Below are 8947 nucleotides of genomic sequence, written 5' to 3'. Positions count from 1 at the left end.
TTCAACTATGCAGTTCTTGCTGTTTGGCATCTTTGATAACTTTTTCATCTAACTTATTGGAAGCCACCAAAATCTCACGTGCATGTGGGCTTCTACTCCTATTAGTATTTGTGCTCTTACTCATGTTCCGAGGCCTTGATAAACTACTTCCCCTCTCCCGCCTGGTATCTTGTTCTGTGCTGCTACTGCTTGATTTTTCCCTTCTGCTGTGGGATGTCCTTTCAATAGTTCTCGACCTTTTCCTGCGAACCTGTTCACTATCCGATGTGCTATCTGAACTGGCACTGCGTTTCTGTGCCCTCCATTTTTGAACTTTGTGTTCCCAATCCATTGTCTTGAGTCTGTTGCTCGTTCTGGGTGAGTGTGCTTTACACTCAATTTGGCTCTGTTTTGTTCCTTAACTCTAGAGTCGCCAGGTATCGTTAAGATACCACCACAAGTTTCAAGTTCAAGTTCAGACCAATAACTCGATACACCAGTTAGTAAGTTCAAACAAAACACGTTTATTATAATACAGTTATCTACTAATTATGCATATAAAACTACAAGACTAGGCTAATCCTACCACTAACAGGCCAATACTTATCTGGGATAAGGGAACTGCTGGATCAGGGAACAATGGCCTCTTGCTTTGTCCTGGATCCGCAGGCTTCCAGTCGGTGTGGACTAAAGGGGTCAGGAGTGTCTACTCTCGTAGCGTGTGTTGTATGACACTTACTTGATGGCGGCTGCTGACCAGACCTCTCCTTCTCAAGGTCTTCTGCTGCAACGGTGGTCAAGGAGAGCGCTGGCTAAGAGGAGCTGGTCAAGACGAGCTGGTCAAGAGAAGCTGGTCAAGAGAGCGAATCAGTCCTGGGACCTGACTATTATAGGTCCCAGGGGCTTCGCATCCTTCTGGGCGGACCCTCTCTAAACCTGCAATCGATTAGGTCTCTTCCCAATCGATTAATTTGAATTTCCCCAATAATGGGGCCGTTCCTCGATCACCGGGCGGTTCCTTTCACCTTATTGGTGTCCTTTGTCTTAGACTCTACTGGCGCCGAAATGTCTGGCCTGCCATAGAATGTTTAACTGTTGTGTCCATTGTGCCTGGGAATCACCGTAAATCGCTTCATTAATATGCACAGCTTGTTAGTTACAATTCTGGCGGGTTTCTGTGGCAGCTAGAATACAGGGGATTCTGCAGACTGCTGATTTCTTTGCCAATGTCCATTTTACCCTGCAATCTTTGCGTTCTTCCATTTTGTGTGAGGAAGTGGCCAACCCAGGTGGCTACAAGTCCCTCCCGTGAATGCTGTACATTCAACCAATGTTTATACTTTCCAGTGGCCTTCCCTGCTCTACTAATAACAGTTGTAACCTGCCATTGACTAGACCCTTCAGGCAATTATGTCACTTTTGTACCAAGGAGGCAAAGGCCAGAACTCCGGCCTCTTTCGACTCCTGCACTCCCGGATCCTCTGACACCCCAAATACCGCTATCCCCCAGCTCGGTTTTACCCGAGTGTCCAAGACCTTGGACATAGCCTTTGCAAAGCCTCTCCAAAATTCTGTAAGTGCCGGGCATGCCCAAAACATATGGACATGGTTTGCTGGGCTCCCTGAACACCTAACACATCTGTCCTCCACACCAAAGAACTTACTAATTTTCGCCACTGTCATATGCGCTCGGTGCACCACCTTCAACTGAATCAGGCTAAGTCTGGCGCAAGATGATGAGGAATTGACCCTGCCCAGGGCATCTGCCCACAGGCCCTCATCCAGCTCCTCACCCAGCTCCTCCTCCCACTTGCCCTTCAGCTCTTCCACCGAGGCCTCCTCCGCCTCCTGCAGCTCCTGATATATGTCTGATACCTTGCCGTCCCCTACCCACACACCCGAGACCACCCTGTCCTGTATCCCCTGGGCAGGTAGCAATGGAAATTCCCCCACCTGCTTTTTCATGAAAGCCCGGACCTGCAGGTATCTAAAGGTGTTCCCTGGGGGCAACCCAAATTTCTCCTCCAGCGCCCTCAGGCGAGAAAACGTCCCATCAATAAACAATGCCCCATCCTTTTGATACCCATTCTGTGCCAGCTTAGGAACCCACCGTCTATTCTACCTGGAATGAATCTGTGATTGTTTCGTATCGGGGTCCAGACTGAAGCCCTTGGCTCCCCCCTGTGCCGTCTCCACTGACCCCAGATCCTCAGTGTCGCCGCCATCACCGGCACGTGGTGTACCGTGTCGGCGGGAGCGGCAGCGGAGCCGTCATCAATGCCCCCAAGCTAGTATCCCTGCAAGACGCCGCCTCCAGCCGTTTCCATGCCCCCCCCCCCCCCCCTTCCTCTACTACCCATTTCCGAATCATGGATATATTCGCTGCCCAATAATAGCTGCAAAAGTTCGGCAGCGCCAGCCCACCCCCACCCCGACTGCGTCTCTTAACACGCGGGATCTTGTTTGCCCACACAAATCCCGTAATAATCCTGTTCATCCGCTTGAAAAAGGATGGGAAGGCACTGGAAGACGAACAATAACCTGGGGAGGACTGTCATCTTCACGGACTGCACCCTGAACGTCCACTCCAGGGAAAGAGGCAGCATGTCCCACCTCTTAAAGTCCTCCTCCAATGTGACAGGGGGATGGGAACCGATGCTGGAAGTCGGAAGGACGTAAAACAGGGACAGAAGCAAAAGGAAGTAAGGCGGAAAGTGTAAGGCAGAGAAGCCACAGTCAAAAATCAAAAAGGGCGACAGTACAAGGTACAGTGACTGAGGGGAGCTCAGTGAATAGGCCCAGTAATACTAAAAGGAATAAAACGGGAAGTAAAAACATTAATAGTAAGCGACGCGGCAGGTTGTTACATGAAGATATGGGTTCAACGACAAAGAAAATTAGGAGAAAAGTTAAGAGCAAATATAATTTAGGAGAGGTTACTGATCGAGGTGTTAAGATTCAAAACAGAGGTAAAAAAGCCAACATAAGTGTACTTTACCTGAATGCTCGTAGTATTTGGAATAAGGTAAATGAGTTGATGGCGCAAATCATCGTGAATGACTATGATTTAGTGGCCATCACTGAAACATGGTTGAAGGATGGTCACGACTGGGAGTTAAATATCCAAGGCTATCAAACTATTCGGAAGGACAGAGTGGATGGTAAGGGAGGTGGTGTAGCTCTGTTATTTAAGGATAACATGCGGGCAATAGTAAGGTATGACATCGGTGCTATGGAGGATAAGGTTGAATCCATTTGGGTGGAAATCAGGAATAGTAAGGCGAAAAAGTCACTGATAGGAGTATTCAATAGGCCACCAAATAGTAACGTTATGGTGGGGCAGGCAATAAACAAAGAAATAACGGATGCATGTAGAACTGGTACAGCAGTTATCATGGGGGATTTTAATCTACATGTCGATTGGTTTAACCAGGTCGGTCAATTCTATTTGGAGCGGAGGAGGATGAGAGGCGACTTAATAGAGGTTTATAAGATGATGAGGGGGATAGATAGAGTGGACGTCCAGAGACTATTTTCTTGGGTGGATGTAGCTGTTACAAGGGGGCACAACTATAAGATTCAGGGTGGGAGATATAGGAGGGATGTCCGAGGTAGGTTCTTTACTCAGAGAGTGGTTAGGGTGTGGAATGGACTGCCTGCTGTGATAGTGCAGTCGGACACTTTAGCAAATTTCAAGCGGTTATTGGATAGGCACATGGAGCACACCAAAATGACAGGGAATAAGATAGCTTGATCTTGGTTTCGGACAATGTTCGGCACAACATCGCGGGCCGAAGGGCCTGTTCTGTGCTGTACTGTTCTATGTTCTATGTTTAAGGCAGCCTTGAGAAGGAGTTTATAGAATGTATCCGCGATAGTTTCCTAGAACAGTATGTAATGGAACCTACGAGGGAACAAGCAGTCATAGATCTTGTCCTGTGTAATGAGACAGGATTGATTCATGATCTCATAGTTAGGGATCCTCTTGGAAGGAGCGATCACAATATGGTGGAATTTAAAATACAGATAGAGGGTGAGAAGGTAAAATCAAATACTCGTGTTTTGTGCTTGAACAAAGGAGATTACAAGGGGATGAGAGAAGAACTAGCTATGGTAGACTGGTAGCAAAGACTTTATGGTGGAACAGTTGAGGAACAGTGGAGAACCTTCCAAGCGATTTTTCACAGTGCTCAGCAAAGGTATATACCAACAAAAGGAAGGACGGTAGAAAGAGGGAAAATCGACCGTGGATATCTAAGGATATAAGGGAGAGTATCAAATTGAAGGAAAGAGCATACAAAGTGGCAAAGATTAGTGGGAGGCTAGAGGACTGGGAAATCTTTAGGGGGCAACAGAAAGCTACAAAAAAATCTATAAAGAAGAGTAAGATAGATTATGAGAGTAAACTTGCTCAGAATAGAAAAACAGATAGTAAAAGTTTCTACAAATATATAAAACAAAAAAGAGTGGCTGAGGTAAATATTGGTCCTTTAGAGGATGAGAAGGGAGTTTTAATAATGGGAGATGAGGAAATGGCTGAGGAACTGAACAGGTTTTTTGGGTCGGTCTTCACAGTGGAAGACACAAATAACATGCCAGTGACTGATAGAAATGAGGCTATGACAGGTGAGGACCTTGAGAGGATTGTTAACTCTAAGGAGGTAGTGATGGGCAAGCTAATGGGGCTAAAGGTAGACAAGTCTCCTGGCCCTGATGGAATGCATCCCAGAGTGCTGAAAGAGATGACTAGGGAAATTGCAAATGCACTAGTGATAATTTACCAAAATTCACTAGACTCTGGGGTGGTCCCGGCGGATTGGAAATTAGCAAACGTGACACCACTGTTTAAAAAAGGAGGTAGGTAGAGAGCGGGAAATTATAGGCCAGTGAGCTTAACTTCGGTAGTAGGGAAGATGCTGGAATCTATCATCAAGGAAGAAATAGCGAGGCATCTGGATAGAAATTGTCCCATTGGGCAGATGCAGCATGGGTTCATAAAGGGCAGGTCCTGCCTAACTAATTTAGTGGAATTTTTTGAGGACATTACCAGTGCGGTGGATAACGGGGAGCCAATGGATGAGGTATATCTGGATTTCCAGAAAGCCTTTGACAATGTGCCACACAAAAGGTTGCTGCGTAAGATAAAGATGCATGGCATTAAGGGTAAAGTAGTAGCATGGATAGAGGATTGGTTAATTAATAGAAAGCAAAGAGTTGGGATTAATGGGTGTTTCTCTGGTTGGTAATCAATAGCTAGTGGTGTCCGGGATCAGTGTTGGGCCCACAATTGTTCGCAACTTACATAGAGGATTTGGAGTTCGGGACCAAGGACAATGTGTCCACGTTGGCAGACGACACTAAGATGAGTGGTAAAGTGAAAAGTGCAGAGGATACTGGAAGTCTGCAGAGGGATTTCGATAGGTTAAGTGAATGGGCTAGGGTCTGGCAGATGGAATACAATGTTGACAAATGTGAGGTTATCCATTTTGGTAGGAATAACAGCAAACAGGATTATTATTTAAATGATAAAATATTAAAACATGCTGCTGTGCAGAGAGACCTGGGTGTGCTAGTGCATGAGTCGCAAAAAGTTGGTTTACAGGTACAACAGATGTTTAAGAAGGCAAATGGAATTTTGTCCTTCATTGCCAGAGGGATGGAGTTTAAGACTAGGGAGGTTATTGCTGCAATTGTATAATGTGTTAGTGAGGCCACACCTGGAGTATTATGTTCAGTTTTCGTCTCCTTACAAGAGAAAGGACGTACGGGCGCTGGAGGGTGTGCAGAGGAGATTCACTAGGTTAATCCCAGAGCTGAAGGGGTTGGATGTACTCGTTGGAATTTAGAAAGATGAGGGGGGATCTTATAGAAATATATAAAATTATGAAGGGAATAGATAGGATAGATGTGGGCAGATTGTTTCCACTGGCGGGTGAAAGCAGAACTAGGGGGCATAGCCTCAAAATAAGGGGAAGTAGATTTAGGGCTGATTTGAGGAGGAACTTCTTCACCCAAAGGGTTGTGAATATATGGAATTCCTTGCCCAGTGAAGCAGTTGAGGCTCCTTCATTAAATGTTTTTAAGATAAAGATAGATAGTTTGTTGAAGAATAAAGGGATGAAGGATTATGGTGTTCAGGTCGGAAAGTGGAACGGAGTCCACAAAAGATCAGTCATGATCTCATTGAACGGCGGAGCAGGCTCGAGGGGCCAGATGGCCTACTCCTGCACCTAGTTCTTACATTCTTATGTTCCATCTGATCCACCAACCGCGCTAGATTGAGCTTGTGCAGGGCATCCCAACTCTTAGCCACCTGAATGCCCAAGTAGCGAAAGCTCCTCTCCACCATCTTAAGCGGTAGCTCTCCCAGTCTCTTTTCCTGGCCCCTCGCATGTATCACAAAAAGCTTGCTTTTCCCAACATTTAGCTTATACCCCGAAAAGTCCCCAAAATCTCTAAGGATCTGCATGACCTCCTCCATCCCCTCCACCGGATCCGCAATGTACAGGAGCAGGTCATCCGCATACAGTGAAACACGATGCTCCTCCTCCCCCCCCCCCCCCCCCCCCCCCCGAACCAGCCCCCTCCAGTTTCTAGACTCCCTCAACGCCATGGCCAGCGGCTCGATTGCCAGGGCAAACAGCAGGGGGGGACAGGGGCACTCCTGCCTCGTTCCTCGATGTAACCTAAAGTACTTCGACCGCAGCCGGTTCGTTGACACACTCGCTACCGGGGCCTGATACAACAATTTAACCCACCCTATAAATTCCTCACCGAACCCAAATCTGCCGAACACTTCCCACAGGTACTCCCACTCCACCCGATCGAAGGCTTTATCCGCGTCCATTGCCGCCATCTGCATCCCCCCTTCTGAGGCCATCATGATCACATTCAGGAGCCTCCCCACATTCGTGTTCAGCTGCCTGCCCTTCACAAACCCCGTCTGATCCTCATTGATCACTCCCGGGACACTGTCCTCAATCTTAGTGGCCAAGATCTTGGCCAACAGTTTGGCTTCTACATTAAGGAGCGATATCGGTCTATAGGAGCCACATTGCAATGGGTCCTTATCTCGCTTAAGGATGAGCGAGATCAGAGCCTGCGACATCGTCGGGGGAAGGGTTCCCTTTTCCTTCGCCTTGTTAAAAGTTCTCAACAATAGCGGGCCCAACAGCTCTGATAATTTCCTGTAAAATTCTACGGGATATCCGTCCGGTCCCGGGGCCTTGTCCGACTGCATACCCTCCAACCCCTTTAACAATTCCTCCATCTCAATCGGGGCCCCCAATCCCTCTACCCGCCCCTCCTCCACCTTAGGGAACCTCAGTTGGTCCAGGAATTGCTTCATCCCCTCCCCCCGCCCCCTCTGGGGGGTTCTGACTCATACGGTTTACCATAAAAGTCCTTGAAGACCTCAATGATCCTTGCCGAGCTCAGCACCGTGTCCCCCCCCCCCCATGTCCCTAATTCCTCCAATCTCTCTGGCCGCCTCTCTCTTCCGCAGTTGGTGCGCCAGCATCCTGCTTGCCTTCTCCCCATACTCATACACCGCTCCTTGTACCTTCCTCAACTGAACCTCAGCCTTCCCTGTGGTAAGCAGGTCAAACTCCGCCTGCAGACTCCGGCGCTCCTTCAGCAACCCCTCCTCGGGGGATTCCACATACATCCTGACCACCCTACGTATCTCCCCCACCAACCTCTCCCTCTCCATCCTGTCCCTCTTCTCCCTGTGGGCCCTGACTGAAATTAGCTCCCCACTGATAACTGCCTTCAGCGCCTCCCAGACCACACTCACTGAAACCTCCCCAGTATCGTTGGTCACCACATAGCTTTGGATACTCCTCCGAATCTGCCCACAGACCTTCTCATCCGCCAATAGTCCTACGTCCAGTCTCCACAGAGGGCGTTGGCCTCTCTCCTTCCCCCAGCCACAACTCCACCCAGTGCAGGGCATGGTCCGAGATCGCAATGGCTGAATACTCCACCCCTTCCATTCTCGGGATTAGCGCCCTACTTAGCACGAAAAAATCAATCCGCGAGTACGCCTTGTGCACATGTGAGAGGAAAGAAAACTCCTTCGCCCTGGCCTGGCAAATCTCCACGGGTCCATTCCCCCCATCTGGTCCATGACCCCCCTCAGGACATTGGCCGCTGCCGGTCTCTTATCCAATCTAGACCTAGACTGATCCAGTGCCGGGTCCAGGACCGTATTGAAATCCCCCCCCCCCCATTACCAGACTGCTTGACTCCAAATCCGGAATCCTACTCAACGTCCGCTTCGTGAACCCTGCATCATCCCAGTTCGGAGCATACACATTCACTAACACCACCCAGGCCCCCTGCAACCTGCCACTCACCATAATAAATCTACCCCTTTATCCGCCACAATACCCCCCGCCTCAAATGCCACACGCTTGCTGACCAAAACTGCCACCCCCTGGTCTTCGCATCCAGCCCTGAGTGGAAAACCTGCCCCACCCATCCCTTCCTCAGCCTGGTTTGATCCGCGACCTCCAGATGCGTTTCTTGCAGCATGGCTACGTCTGCCTTTAGCCCCCTTAAGTGCGAAAACGCCCAGGCCCTCTTGACCGGCCCATTCAGGCCTCTCACGTTCCACATGATCAGCCTGGTCGGGGGGCTAATTACCCCCTCCCCCTCTGCTGACTAGCCATCTTTTTTAGGCCAGCCACGTGCCCTCGCGTCCTGCACATTCCAGCCCCCCAGCCGGAGGCTCCCCGACCCGACTATCTACTTTAAAATTAATTCTCCTTCAGTCAGCAAAGCAGCATCCCAGCCCCTCTCCCTTCAACCCCCCCACCGAGGTCAAACATCCGCTTAACCCCCCTAACCCCCCCACCCCCCCCATTGCACTCCCGTAAGTCAGCTGACTCATGCTGACCCCGGCCGCTCCCGCCTCCAACCCCAATCCCGCTGTTCACTCCCTTTACGATTCTCTAACCCACCCCCC

The sequence above is a fragment of the Scyliorhinus canicula genome, chromosome 6 (genome assembly GCF_902713615.1).
Source record: "Scyliorhinus canicula chromosome 6, sScyCan1.1, whole genome shotgun sequence".
NCBI lineage: Eukaryota > Metazoa > Chordata > Chondrichthyes > Carcharhiniformes > Scyliorhinidae > Scyliorhinus > Scyliorhinus canicula.
This window is presented reverse-complemented; position numbering follows the sequence as displayed.